The sequence below is a fragment of the Ranitomeya imitator genome, chromosome 7, assembly GCF_032444005.1.
Source record: "Ranitomeya imitator isolate aRanImi1 chromosome 7, aRanImi1.pri, whole genome shotgun sequence".
Classification (NCBI taxonomy): domain Eukaryota; kingdom Metazoa; phylum Chordata; class Amphibia; order Anura; family Dendrobatidae; genus Ranitomeya; species Ranitomeya imitator.
Genome location: NC_091288.1, coordinates 141,977,533 through 141,993,394, shown reverse-complemented (window position 1 = coordinate 141,993,394; position 15,862 = coordinate 141,977,533). Strand labels below are relative to the sequence as shown.

At 44.0% G+C, this 15,862-nt stretch overlaps 1 protein-coding gene across 8 annotated transcripts in view; it reads left to right on the top strand.

Annotated features, from left to right (window-relative positions):
* Window positions 1-15,862, top strand: part of PMS1 (PMS1 homolog 1, mismatch repair system component) — a 439,606-nt gene that overhangs the window by 412,158 nt on the left and 11,586 nt on the right. The window lies entirely within an intron of this gene.

Below are 15,862 nucleotides of genomic sequence, written 5' to 3'. Positions count from 1 at the left end.
TCTTCCATTTTCTTATTATTGCTCCCACAGTTGATTTCATCACACTAAGCTGCTTGCCTATTGCAGATTCAGCCTTCCCAGCCTGGTGCAAGGCTACAATTTTGTTTCTGGTGTCCTTCAACAGCTCTTTGGTCTTCACCATAGTAGAGTTTGGAGTGTGACTGTTTAAGGTTGTGGACAGGTGTCTTTTATACTGATAACAAGTTCAAACAGTTGCCATTACTACAGGTAAAGAGTGGAGGATAGAGGAGCATCTTAAAGAAGTTACAATTCTGTGAGAGCCAGAAATCTTGCATGTTTTTAGGTGACCAAATACTTATTTTCCACCATAATTTGCAAAATAAATCTTGCAAAATCAGACAAGGTGATTTTCTGGATTTGTTTTCTCATTTTGACTCTCAAACTCTACCTATGATGTCAATTACTGACCTCTCTTATCTTTTTAAGGCCTCTTTCACACTTCCGTTTTTACAATCTGCACAGGATCCGTCAAAATGTTGAAATGACGGATCCTGTGCAGATTGTAAAAAACAGGTGCACTGGGCTTGATTTTCTAACGGACCAGTCGAGGCTATATGCACCTGTTGTGTATGCACCTTCGCAGCGGTTTTCCGATGCGAAAACGCATACACAACCCAGGTTAAGAATAATTTTAAAAAATTGCAATATTCTTACCATCCAGCGTCCCGCGCAGCGTTACCGATGTTCGCGATGCTCCCGGCAGCTGGCATTCCCAGTAATACCTTGTGTGCAATGACCTCTGATGACGTAGCGGTCTCGAAAGACCACGACATCATCGGGTCATTTCGCAATGCATTACTGGGAACGCTAGCTGCCGGGAGCTTCATAAGCATCGGTAATGCTGCGCGGGATGCCGGAAGGTAAGAATATTGCGATTTTTTTATTTTTTTTTTACATTATATCTTGTTACTATTGATGCTGCATAGGCAGCATCAATAGTAAAAAGAGAGAGAGAGAGCAAGCGAGAGAGAATTTCCCTGACTGGAAATTCTTCCATGCGTGCTCAGTTTCAAAAGATGGAACCCGTCGCTGGATTCCTGCTTTTGACAGTCAGCGACGGATCCTGCGTCCATAGGCTTCCATTATAGCCAACGACGGGCAGCACAGGATCCGTCGCTGAGCGATTTTCCGACGTGCAGAAAAAACGTTCCTCTGTACGTTGTCTCCGCCCAACGGACAGCAATTTTCCTATGGATCCAGTGCACGACGGATGAAACGGATGGCTATCCGTCATAATCCGTCGCTAGTACAAGTCTATGGGAAAAAACAGGATCCAGCAGAAAAATTTGCTGGATCCTGTTTTTTCGGAAGTGTGAAAGAGGCCGGAGAACTTTCACAATTGGTGGCTGACTAAATACTTTTATCCCCACTGTATGAGTCTTTAACAGATTTTCTGTATTCCTTTATAAACACACTGCCTAACAAACCCTTTTATGCTGTTTGACATATTAACAGATCTTTAAAAAAAAAGTATTTTTAACCCCTTTCTGACATCCAACATACTATCTTGTCCATGTGGGTTGGGCCCGTATGACCATGGATGGGATAGTGCGTCATAGCCGATCAGCTGCGCACACGGGTGGTATGCGGCCGATCGGGGCCGGGTGTCAGCTGAGTCTGTCACTTTAACCCCCGGAACACTACGACCACACATGATTGCAGCGTTCTGGAGCTGGCAGAGGGGCTAATAGCCCCTCTCTGCCTTTGGATCGGAGACCCCGCGGCATCACGCGGGGTCCCAATCGCTGCCTTGAAGACCCGATGTCGTCATGACGACATCTTGGTCTCCAGAGCTGAGAGACTTCCTGTCATGTGCAGTGCATGTCAGGAAGTCTCTAAGGCCAGTGTATAGAAGCTGCAGCGCTGACAGCTTCTATAGCATGCAGATTTGCATGCTATAGAAGCGTTCAGCCTGCAAAAAATGAGTGTCCCATAGTGGGACAAAGTGTCAAAAATAAAAATGTATAAAAATTTTTTTTAAAGAAACATTTGAAAAAATATTTTAAAAAATAATAACAAAATCAATATTTATTCTCTCACTAAATAAATATTTAAATGAAAAGAAATCTAAACAATAAAAGTACACATATTTGGTATCCCCGCATCCGTAATGACCCGCCCTATAAAACTGTCCCAGTAGTTAACCTCTTTAGTCAACATCATAAAAAAAAAGGCAAAACACAATTCTTTATCATCATACCGCCGAACAAAAAGTGGAGTAACACACAGCCAAGAAAACGGATATACACTATGTGCGGAATTATTAGGCAAGTTACATTCTAGAGGATTATTTTTATTATTGATCAATAACTATGTTCTCAATCAACCCAAAAGACTCCTAAACATCAAAGATTAATATTTTTGGAAGTTGGAGTGGTATTTTTTTTTTTTTAGATCTGGCTATCTTAGGAGGATATCTGTTTGCGCAGATAACTATTACTGTGCAGAATTATTAGGTAACTTAAATAAAACCAAATATATTCCCATCTCACTTGTTTTTCACCAGGTAAACCAATATAACTGCACAAAATTTAGAAATAAACATTTCTGACATGCAAAAACAAAACCCTCAAAAATTAGTGACTAATATAGCCAGCTTTCTTTATGATGACACTAACAGCCTTCCATCCATAGATTCTGTCAGTTGCTTGATCTGTTTACGATCAACATTGCGCTCAGCAGCCATCACAGCCTCCCAGACACTGTCCCGAGAGGTGTACTGTTTTCCCTCCCTGTAGATCTCACATTTTATGAGGGACCACAGGTTCTCTATAGGGTTCAGATCAGGTGAACAAGGGGGCCATGTCATTATTTTTTCTTCTTTGAGACCTTTACTGGCCAGCCATGCTGTGGAGTAGTTGGTGGCATGTGATGGAGCATTGTCCTGCATGAAAATCATGTTTTTCATACCAGTACCCCACCTCCACCTTGCTGGCATCTGAGTCGGAGTGGAACTCTCTACCCTTTACTGATCCATCCATCAGGGGCCACTCAAGAGTCACTCTCAATTCATCAGTCCATAAATCCTTTTAAGAGTCAGTCTTAAGATATTTCTTGGCCCAGTCTTGACGTTTTATCTTGTGCAAAGGTGGTCGTTTTTCAGCCTTCCTTACCTTGGCCATGTCCCTGAGTATCGCACACTTTGTGTTTTTTGTTACTCCAGTAAAGTTGCAGCTCTGAAATATGGCAAAACTGATGGCATATGGCATCTTGGCAGCTTCACTCTTGATTTTCCTCAATTCATGGGCTGTTATTTTGCGCCTTTTTTGCCCAACATGCTTCTTGTAACCCTGTTGGCTATTTACCATGAAAGCTTGATTGTTCATTGATCACGCTTCAAAAGTTTGGCAATTTCAAGACTGCTCCATCCCTCTGCAAGATATCTCACAATTTTGGACTTTTCAAAGCCGTTAAATCTCTCTTCTAACCCATTTTGCCAAAGGAAAGGAAGTTGCCTATAATAATAATTTTTATTTATATAGCGCCAACATATTCCGCAGCACTTTACAATTAAGCGGGGACATGTACAGACAATAAATTCAGTACAAGTTAAGACAATTTAAACAGTGACATTAGGGGTGAGGTCCCTGCTTGCAAGCTTACAATCTACAAGGAAATGGGGGGACACAATAGGTGAAAAGTGCTTGTTATTTCAGGTCTGGCAATTATACTAAATGGGGATTTTCATATAAAGCTGCATGATCCGGTCATCAGCCCTTGTGTTTAAGTGCAATAGTCAAGTATCAAGTGCAGTTATCGCATGGAGGGTGTGGAGACAGATGAATAGTAGGGTGCAGATTCACATGCAGATAATATTTGGAAGGAGGGAACAGGACAAAGTTAGTTTACTGAGTAGTTGATGTGGGAGTAGTTGATGTGGTAGGCTTGTTTGAAGAGATGGGTTTTTAAAGCGCGCTTGAATAGGTCGGGGCTAGGTATCGGTCTGATCGTCTGGGGAAGTGTATTCCAGAGAGCTGGCGCAGCATGAGAGAAGTCTTGGAGACGGAGGTGCGAGGTTCGGATTACGGGGGATGTTAGTCTTATGTCATTTGTAGAATGGAGGGCACGTGTAGGGCGATAGGCGGTGGAGAACTGTGGAGAGCTTTGTGGGTGAGAGAGATGAGTTTATACTGGACCCTGTAGCGAATGGGTAGCCAGTGTAATGACTGGCACAAGATGGAGGCATCGGTGAAGCGGCTGGACAGAAATATGACCCTGGCTGCCGCATTCAAGATGGATTGGAGAGGAGAAAGTTTGGAAAGAGGGAGACCGATCAGAAGAGAGTTGCAGTAGTCCAGACGAGAATGAATAAGAGCAATATTAAGAGTCTTAGCAGTTTCACAGGTGAGAAAAGGTCGGATTCTGGAGATGTTTTTAAGATGCAGGTGACAGGAGCGAGTGAGTGATCGGATATAGGGAGTAAAGGAAAGTTCAGTATCGAATATGACCCCAAGACAGCGGGCATGCTGTTTGGGAGTTATGGTTGAACCCTCTAGGGTAATTTCGATGTTGGGTAGAGTAAGGTTAGTAGAAGGGAGAAACACAAGTAGTTCAGTTTTGGAGAAATTTAGTTTCAGATAGAGGGAGGACATGATGTTAGAGACAGCAGACAGACTCCTTGGTATTTTGAATTAGGATAGGGGTGATGTCGGGGGAAGAAGTTAATTGGGTGTCATCAGCATAGAGATGGTACTGGAACCCAAATCTGCTGATTGTTTGTCCAATAGGGGCAGTGTATAGAGAGAAGAGGTGGGGGCCCAGGACTGAGCCCTGCAGAACCCCGATAATAAGGGGACGAGGAGAGGAAGAGGAGCCGGCAAAAGATACAGTGAAGGAGCGGTCAGAGAGGTAGGAGGAGAACCAGGAGAGAGCTGTTTCCTTGAGGCCTATGGAGCGGAGCATGGTGATCCACAGTATCAAATGCGGCAGATAGATCCAGGAGAATCAGCAGAGAATAATGACCTTTGGATTTAGCTGTTATTAGATCATTAGAGACTTTAGTGAGGGCAGTTTCAGTGGAGTGTAAAGAACGAAAACCAGATTGTAAGGGGTCAAGAAGAGAGTTATCCGAGAGATAGCGGATTAGACTGGAGTGGACCAAGCGTTCCAGGAGTTTAGAGATGAAGGAAAGGTTGAGACAGGTCTGTAGTTAGCCATGCAGTTCTGGTCCAGAGATAGCTTTTTAAGTAAAGGGGTAATGATGGCATGTTTAAATGAGGAGGGAAAGATGCCTGAGGAAAGAGCGAGGTTAAATATTTTAGTCAGGTGAGTGGTGACCACTGGTGAGAGAGACTGCAGGAGAGGTGAAGGAATGGGGTCACTATTGCAGGTTGTAGGCCGAGCAGAAGTGAGGAGCTTGGAAACTTCTTCTTCTGAAACAGGCTCAAAGATGTCTAATGAGCTTGAGGTGCGGCGGGGAAGGGGATCCAGGCACTGATGAGATTGGGCTGAGATATCCTGATGGATGTAGTTGATTTTTTCTAGGAAATAAGTGGCCAGATCTTCACCACTGAGATTGGAGATGGGGGCCTGTACTTTAGGTTTCAGGAGGGAGTTTAAGGTTTCAAAAAGTCGTTTTGGGTTGTTGGACAGTGAGGTAATGAGGGTGGTGAAGTAGGATTGTTTGGCCAGAGAAAGGGCAGAGTTATAGGTTTTGAGCATGAACTTATAGTGGATGAAGTCTTCTGCTAAGAGAGATTTTCTCCACTGCCGCTCTGCACACCTTGAGCAGCGCGGAAGAAAGCGTGTTTGCATAGTGTGCCAGGGCTGCCGTTGTCTGTGTCGGGTCTTTCTGCGTGTAGAAGGTGCTGCTTCATCTAGGGCATTCTTCAGTGTATTATTGAAGTGTGACAATGCTAAGTCTGGACAGGAGAGGGAGGAGATGGGGGCTAAAGATGTGTGGAAATTGTCCATAAGCTGCTGGGTATTAATGGTACGTGTATTCCGATAAGTGTGGTAAGTGGGGGTGTCCCGGGTGAGGAGACAATTCTTGACAGAGAAGGAAAGAAGGTTGTGGTCCGAGAACGGCAGAGTGGACTTAGTAAAGTCGTGCAGCGATACGGGACGCGAGAAAACCAGGTCCAGAGTATTCCCGTCCTCATGCGTAGGAGAATTAGTAAACTGTGAGGTTGAATGAAGAAGTTAGAGAGAGAAGATGAGGCAGATTGGGAGAGGGGATCATTGATGGGGATGTTAAAGTCTCCCATGATAAGTGTGGGGATGTCACAGGATAGAAAGTGAGTAAGCCAGGTGGCAAAGTGGTCTAGAAACAGGCGGGAGGAGCCTGGAGAGCGATAAACAACCGCCACCGGCAAGGAGAAGGGCTTAAAGAGTCTGACGGCGTGGACTTCAAAGGAAGGAAATGTAAGTGAGGGAAACGGGGGAATGACCTGAAAAGCACATTGTGATGAAAGGAGTAAACCAACACCTCCACCCTGCCTGTTCTCAGGTCTGGTGGTATGTGAAAATTTCAGCCCACTAAACGAGAGAGCGGCAGCGGCGGTGGTGTCTGAATGTTGGATCCAGGTTTCTGTAATAGCCAGAAGGTTAAGGGAATTAGAGAGGAAAAGATCGTGAATGTAAGTTAGTTTGTTATACACAGACCGTGCATTCCAGAGAGCACAGTGGAAAGCAATAGGAGAAGGCATGCACTGAATGTCAATAAGATTAGTAGGGTTTCTATATGTAGCTGGAGGAGAGTAATGTATGCTGGTGGAGGAAGGTCCAGGGTTTGGGGAGATGTCACCTGCAACTAGTAGAAGGAGAAAAAACAGAAAGAGCAGGTGGTGGGATGATTTTTATGAATGTTTTGAGTGCTGCATGGCGGTAGTGGCTGGTTTGGAGTGGGTAAGAAATGTCAGTACAGCCTCAGAGTTATACATGGGAGAGGGGAGAGGGGAGATGGGAGGGGTGGATATAGAGAGAGTGCCCAGAATGTGTTAAAGGGCAAGCGAGTTGTGAGAAGGCAGAAGTTAAAACAAATAAGAAGCAGATTAATAATGCATAATGTAGTATGACTGACCAAGAAGCATGATTGTTTGAAAAACTTCTGCACCTTACCTGTTCCCTGCCCTGCCCTGCCTAATAATGAAGCACACCTTATATTGGGTTTTGATATCATTAGACAACACCCCTCCTCACATTACAGAGATGCACCTCACCTGATTTACCTAATTGGTAGTTGGTTCTCAAACCTCAACAGCTTAGAGTAGAACAACATGTATAAAAAGTATCATGTGATCAAAATACAACTTGCCTAATAATTCTGCACACAATGTAAATAATCATGGTACCGCTGAAAACGTCATCTTGTCCCACAAGAAAACAAGCCCCCATATAGCTCCATCAGTGGAAAAATCTAAATGTTATAGCTCTCAGAATAAAGCGATGTAAAATAATTTTTTTTTAATATAAAATAGTTTTTATTGAATAAATGCGCCAGCCAAAACATAAAAAAAATGATAAATGAGGTATCGCTGTAATCGTATTAACCTGAAGAATAAAACTGCTTTATCAGTTTTACCACACGTGGAACGGTATAAACGCCACCCCAAAGAAATTCATGATTTGCTGGTTTTTGTTCATTCTGCCTCCCAAAAATTGGAATAAAAAATGTCATGCTTCCGAAAATGGTACCAATAAAAATATCAACTCGTCCCGCAAAAAAAAAAGACCTCACATGACTCTGTGGGCCAAAGTATGGAAAAATTACAGCTCTCAAACTATAGTGATGCAAAAACAATTTTTTTTTAAATAAAAAGTGCCTTTTAGTGTGTGACAGCAGCAAAACCCGCTATAACGCCTCTTTCATAAGTCCTGATATTTCCGGTACTGAAGATGTCAGTGTCTGTGTGGGTAATACTTGTGCCACACATGTGGCACGCGTGTGCCACATCAGTACCACAAGCCGGGCACCAGGGAAGAAGCGCTACAGTAAGCGCTGTTTCCGGGCGCCAGGTGCTGAACACTGCTCTCATCATTCTCCCCTGCTCTACCGGCAATCGGCACAAGCAGGGGAGAATGACGGCTCCAATTTCTTCTATTACCCTTGGGAAAATAAAAAATTGGGGGCGACAAGATCATTTTTGTAGAAAAAATATGATTTTTTTTTAATTTTTACGGCTCTACGTTATAAACTTTTCTGAAGCCCTTGAGGGTTCAAAGTGCTCACCACACATCTAGATAAGCTCCTTGTGGGGTCTAGTTTCCAAAATAGTGTCATTTGTGGGGGGGTTTCCACTATTTAGGCACATCGGGGGCTCTCCAAATGCAACATGATGCCTGCAGACCATTCCATTAAAGGCTGCATTCCAAAACATCACTACTTCCCTTCCGAGCCCCGACATGTATCTATACAGTTGTTTTTTCCCACATATGGGGTATCAGCGTATTCAGGACAAATTGGACAACAACTTTTGGGGTCCAATTTCTCCTGTTACCGTTAGGAAAATAAAAAATTGGGATTCTTAGATCATGTTTTCGAAAAAAAATATGATTTTTTTTATTTTCACGCACAGGCATTATAAACTTTAGTGAAACACCTGGGGGTTCAAAGTTCTCACCACACATCTAGATAAGTTCCTTGGGGGGACTAGCATCCGATCTCAATTCCAGCCAATTTTGCGTTGAAAAAGTCAAACGGCGCTCCTTCCCTTCGAGCTCTGCCATGCGCCCAAACAGTGGTTTACCCCCATGTATTGGGTATCGGCATACTTTTCGTGGAAAAAATGTTTTTTTAATTTTATGGCTCTGCGTTATAAATTTCTGTGAAGCCCTTGGGGGTTCAAAGTGCTCACCACACATCTAGATAAGTTCCTTGGAGGGTCTAGTTTCCAAAATAATGTCATTTGTGGGGGATTTCCACTGTTTAGGCACATCAGGGGCTCTCCAAATGCGACATGGCGCCTGATCTGAATTCCAGCCAATTTTGCATTGAAAAGTCAAATGGCGCTCCCTCCCTTCCGAGCTCTGCCATTCGACCAAACAGTGGTTTATCCTCACACATGGGGTATCAGCGTAATCAGGACAAATTGCACAATAACATTTGGGGTCCAATTTCTCCTATTACCCTTGGGAAAATAAAAAAAAAATTGGATCTGAATTAATTTTTTTGTGAAAAAAAGTTAAATTTTCAAATTTTTTTTTAAACATTCCAAAAATTCCTGTGAAGCACCTGAAGGGTTAATAAACTTCTTGAATATGGTTTTGTGTACCTTGAGGGGTGTAGTTTTTATAATGGTGTCACTTTTCGGTGTTTTCTATCATATAGACCCCTCAAAGTGACTTGAAATGTGATGTGGTCCCTAAAAAAATGGTGTAAAAATGAGAAATCGCTGATCAACTTTTAACCCTTATGACTCCCTAAAAAAAATTTGGTTCCAAAATTATGCTGATGTAAAGTAGACATGTGGGAAATGTTACTTATTAAGTATTTTGTGTGACATATCTGTGTAATTTAAGGGCTTGAAAATTCAAAGTTGGAAAATTGCGAAATTTTCTAAATTTTTGCCAAATTTCCAATTTTTTTTTCACATATAAACGCAAGTCATATCAAAGAAATGTTACCATTGTCATGAAGTACAATATGTCACGAGAAAACAATGTCAGAATCACCTGGATCCATGGAAGTGTTCCAGAGTTATAACCTCGTGAAGGGACAGTGGTCAGAATTTTTAAAAATTGGCCTGTCATTAACATGCAGACCACCCTTAGGGGTAAAGGGGTTAAAGTCTGTTTGATGTGCACATTGAACCTTTTGGCTAGTCTATGGGACGTTTGTTTCCCCATTCTTGTCATCACATTCAGCATGTTGTCTAAGAGGTATCGTTTCTCCTTATGGAGAGTGACATACCATCTCTGGCTTGTCAAGGTAAGGAGGCTTATTTGCCGTACAATGCTCCTCTGGGAAATATAATATGCAAATTGCCTCTTCTGAGAAAAAGAGGACTTAAACTCTATAGCGCCACCTGTTGGAGGTAGCGATCCTACAAGTCACAATCAACTCTTTAATGAGTCATGCAATAAGACTTAGGATAAAAGCCAAATTAGTATCTCAATTCGCAGACACGGTGTTTCGAGCTGTTGGCCCTCGTCATTGCGAAGCATGAGAACTAATTTGGCTAGGTGAGAGGCTCTGGACTGGGGTCTAAGGGGTAAGGTTTCTCCATGTGGAGAGTGACATACCATCTCTGGCTTGTCAAGGTAAGGAGGCTTATTTGCCGTACAATGCTCCTCTAGGAAGCAGAGGCAATTTGCATATTCTATTTCCCAGAGGATCATTGTACGGCAAATAAGCCTCCTTACCTTGACAAGCCAGAGCCTCTCACCTAGCCAAATTAGTTCTCATGCTTTGCACTGACGAGGGCCAACAGCCCGAAACACCGTGTCTGCGAATTGAGATACTAATTTGGCTTTTATCCTAAGTCATATTGCATTACTCATTAAAGAGTTGATTGTGACTTGTAGGATCGCTACTTCCAACAGGTGGCGATATAGAGTTTAAGTCCTCTTTTTCTCAGAAGAGGCAATTTGCATATTCAGCATGTTATCATTTGTCATCGCCAGCTCTCTGCAAATCTTATGCATGTGTGCGACTTTCTTTCCCGAAGATCACTGAAGCCGGGTTTATTCTTCCCTGGCTTAAAGGCACACTGCGCATGTCTGGAAGAAAATAAGCTGGACATCAGCTGTGGAGCTGAAGATCAAGCTTCTTCTTTGCTTCCTGACATGCACGGTGCTCCTCTGTAGTCAGGAAACGAACACCCGGCTTCAGAGGCGCAATGACCCGTGGTAAAGTTGTGCGCATGCATGAGCTTTGCAGACAGCTGGTGATGACGCTAGTCAAAAAGTTTATCTGCATATTAAAAACGAACTATCAAAATACTTTTACTAAAGATCTCTTAAGATATCAAAACTAAAAAAGGATTTGTTAGTCAGGGTCGTTATAAAGGAAAGAGAAATGATGATATGTCAATCTGTCATTCTAGCCCTGCTGGTGTTTTTATCTTTGGAACAAGCTCAGGTTTGCCACAATACTATCATGATTTCTCCATTCAGTATGGTGAGTGGCAGCTCAGCCGTCTAATCTGGAGCAAGGGTATGCTGATCTGTCAGTGGAGTGAGTTTCAATCTAGCTGCCCAATCTGAGCTGAGGTGTCATGGATTTTCTGCAGGTGTCTCCTGGATTTTCTGCAGGTGTCTCCTGTTCGGAGTGTTTTCCAGGCTATTTTGCTAGTTGTCTGCCTCTTATCTCTGCCAATTGTAGCTCTGCTCAAGTGGTGTGTGTCTACTCTGTGCTTTAAGTTATAGTATTCTGATCTTTATTCCCCAACTTTGGATTTGCCTTTGACCATCTGTTTGCCTAGCCCCTTTGTCTTGATCTGCTACCTTCTTGGAATTTTAACCCCTGTACTGTGACTTGACTACGCCTTTGCCTCACCCGTCTGTTTATGATGTACCCTCCAGGTTTTTGACCTCGGATTTTTTGACTTCCCCACCTCACAGGTAGTCCGTGAGTAGTGACTAGCATCACAGAAACAAATTCTTTAATATTTTTAACATTTTTACAATGAATTTGCTGTTAGAGATTTTCCGTAATTCCTTGATGTCCTCTGTTATGCTGTGCTATCAGGCAACACAGTGTGCAGTAATCAGCGCACATACAGTGATATGGCAATAACCCAAAAAACAATAGAACAAGCTCTGAGATGTGGAATCTCTGCAGACTGCAATACCTGAACCTATCCTCACACAACTAAAAGCAGCAGTGGATTGCGCCTAACACTACCTATGCAACTCGGCACTGCCTGAGGAGCTGACTAGCCTGAAGATAGAAATACAAGCCTGACTTGCCTCAGAGAAATACCCCAAAGGAATAGGCAGCCCCCCACATATAATGACTGTTAGCAAGATGAAAAGACAAAACGTAGGAATGAAATAGATTCAGCAAAGTGAGGCCCGATATTCTAGACAGAGCGAGGATAGCAAAGAGAACTATGCAGTCTACAAAAAACCCTAAAGCAGAACCACGCAAAGGGGAGCAAAAAGACCCACCGTGCCGAACTAACGGCACGGCGGTGCACCCTTTGCGTCTCAGAGCTTCCAGCAAAAGAGAATAGCACAGCTGGACAGAAAAAACGGAAACAAAAACAAAGTAACACTTATCTAGCAGAGCAGCAGGCCACAGGAAAGATGCAGTAGCTCAGATCCAACACTGGAACATTGACAAGGAGCAAGGAAGACAGACTCAGGTGGAGTTAAATAGCAAGGCAGCCAACGAGCTCACCAAAACACCTGAGGGAGGAAGCTCCGAGGCTGCAATACCACTTGTGACCACAGGAGTGAATTCAGCCACAGAATTCACAACAGTACCCCCCCCTTGAGGAGGGGTCACTGAACCCTCACCAGAACCCCCAGGCCGACCAGGATGAGCCACATGAAAGGCACGAACAAGATCTGGGGCATGGACATCAGAGGCAAAAACCCAGGAATTATCCTCCTGAGCATAACCCTTCCATTTGACCAGATACTGGAGTTTCCGTCTAGAGACACGAGAATCCAAAATTTTCTCCACAATATACTCCAATTCCCCCTCCACCAAAACAGGGGCAGGAGGCTCCACAGATGGAACCATAGGTGCCACGTATCTTCTCAACAACAACCTATGGAATACATTATGTATGGAAAAGGAGTCTGGGAGGGTCAGACGAAAAGACACCGGATTGAGAATCTCAGAAATCCTATACGGACCAATAAAACGAGGTTTAAATTTAGGAGAGGAAACATTCATAGGAATATGACGAGAAGATAACCAAACCAGATCCCCAACACGAAGTCGGGGACCCACACGGCGTCTACGATTAGCGAAAAGCTGAGCCTTCTCCTGGGACAAGGTCAAATTGTCCACTACCTGAGTCCAGATCTGCTGCAACCTGTCCACCACAGAATCCACACCAGGACAGTCCGAAGACTCAACCTGTCCTGAAGAGAAACGAGGATGGAACCCAGAATTGCAGAAAAATGGAGAGACCAAGGTAGCCGAGCTGGCCCGATTATTAAGGGCGAACTCAGCCAACGGCAAAAATGACACCCAATCATCCTGGTCAGCAGAAACAAAACATCTCAGATATGTTTCCAAGGTCTGATTGGTTCGTTCGGTCTGGCCATTAGTCTGAGGATGGAAGGCCGAGGAAAAAGATAGGTCAATGCCCATCCTACCACAAAAGGCTCGCCAGAACCTCGAGACAAACTGGGAACCTCTGTCAGAAACAATATTCTCAGGAATGCCATGCAAATGAACCACATGCTGGAAGAACAAAGGCACCAAATCAGAGGAGGAAGGCAATTTAACCAAGGGCACCAGATGGACCATTTTAGAAAAGCGATCACAGACCACCCAAATGACCGACATCTTTTGAGAAACGGGAAGGTCAGAAATGAAATCCATCGAAATATGTGTCCAAGGCCTCTTCGGGACCGGCAAGGGCAAAAGCAACCCACTGGCACGTGAACAGCAGGGCTTAGCCCTAGCACAAATCCCACAGGACTGCACAAAAGCACGCACATCCCGTGACAGAGATGGCCACCAGAAGGATCTAGCCACTAACTCTCTGGTACCAAAGATTCCTGGATGACCAGCCAGCACCGAACAATGAAGTTCAGAGATAACTTTACTAGTCCACCTATCAGGGACGAATAGTTTCTCGGCCGGACAACGATCAGGTTTATTAGCCTGAAATTTCTGCAACACTCTCCGCAAATCAGGAGAGATGGCAGACACAATGACTCCTTCCTTGAGGATACTCGCCGGCTCAGATAACCCCGGAGAGTCGGGCACAAAACTCCTAGACAGAGCATCCGCCTTCACATTTTTAGAGCCCGGAAGGTACGAAATCACAAAATCAAAACGAGCAAAAAATAACGACCAACGGGCCTGTCTAGGATTCAAGCGCTTGGCAGACTCGAGATAAGTAAGATTCTTATGATCAGTCAATACCACCACGCGATGCTTAGCTCCCTCAAGCCAATGACGCCACTCCTCGAATGCCCACTTCATGGCCAGCAACTCTCGGTTGCCCACATCATAATTACGCTCAGCAGCAGAAAATTTCCTGGAAAAGAAAGCACATGGTTTCAACACTGAGCAACCAGAACCTCTCTGTGACAAAACCGCCCCTGCTCCAATCTCAGAAGCATCAACCTCGACCTGGAACGGAAGAGAAACATCTGGTTGACACAACACAGGGGCACAGCAAAAACGACGCTTCAACTCCTGAAAAGCTTCCACGGCAGCAGAAGACCAATTAACCAAATCAGCACCCTTCTTGGTCAAATCGGTCAATGGTCTGGCAATGCTAGAAAAATTACAGATGAAGCGACGATAAAAATTAGCAAAGCCCAGGAATTTCTGCAGACTTTTCAGAGATGTCGGCTGAGTCCAATCCTGGATGGCCTGGACCTTAACCGGATCCATCTCGATAGTAGAAGGGGAAAAGATGAACCCCAAAAATGAAACTTTCTGCACACCGAAGAGACACTTTGATCCCTTCACGAACAAGGAATTAGCACGCAGTACCTGGAAAACCATTCTGACTTGCTTCACATGAGACTCCCAATCATCAGAGAAGATCAAAATGTCATCCAAGTAAACAATCAGGAATTTATCCAGATACTCACGGAAAATGTCATGCATAAAAGACTGAAAAACAGATGGAGCATTGGCAAGTCCGAACGGCATCACCAGATACTCAAAATGACCCTCGGGCGTATTAAATGCCGTTTTCCATTCATCTCCCTGCCTGATTCTCACCAGATTATACGCACCACGAAGATCAATCTTAGTAAACCAACTAGCCCCCTTAATCCGAGCAAACAAGTCAGATATCAATAACAAGGGATACTGAAACTTAACAGTGATCTTATTAAGAAGGCGGTAATCAATACACGGTCTTAGCGAACCATCCTTTTTGGCTACAAAAAAGAACCCTGCTCCCAATGGTGATGACGATGGGCGAATATGTCCCTTCTCCAGGGATTCTTTCACATAACTGCGCATAGCGGTGTGTTCAGGCACGGACAAATTAAATAAACGACCCTTAGGGAATTTACTACCAGGAATCAAATTGATAGCACAATCACAATTCCTATGCGGAGGTAGGGCATCAGACTTGGGCTCTTCAAATACATCCTGAAAGTCAGACAAGAACTCTGGGATTTCAGAAGGAATGGATGACGAAATAGACAAAAATGGAACATCACCATGTACTCCCTGACAACCCCAGCTGGTTACCGACATAGAGTTCCAATCTAATACTGGATTATGGGTTTGTAGCCATGGCAACCCCAACACGACCACATCATGCAGATTATGCAGTACCAGAAAGCGAATAACTTCCTGATGTGCAGGAGCCATGCACATGGTCAGCTGGGCCCAGTACTGAGGCTTATTCTTGGCCAAAGGTGTAGCATCAATTCCTCTCAACGGAATAGGACACCGCAAAGGCTCCAAGAAAAATCCACAACGTTTAGCATAATCCAAATCCATCAGATTCAGGGCAGCGCCTGAATCCACAAACGCCATGACAGAATACGATGACAAAGAGCATATCAAGGTAATGGACAGAAGGAATTTGGACTGTACAGTACCAATGACGGCAGAGCTATCGAACCGCCTAGTGCACTTAGGACAATTAGAAATAGCATGAGTGGAATCACCACAGTAGAAACACAGCCTGTTCAGACGTCTGTGTTCTTGCCGTTCAACTTTAGTCATAGTCCTGTCGCACTGCATAGGCTCAGGTTTACTCTCAGACAATACCGCCAGATGGTGCACAGATTTACGCTC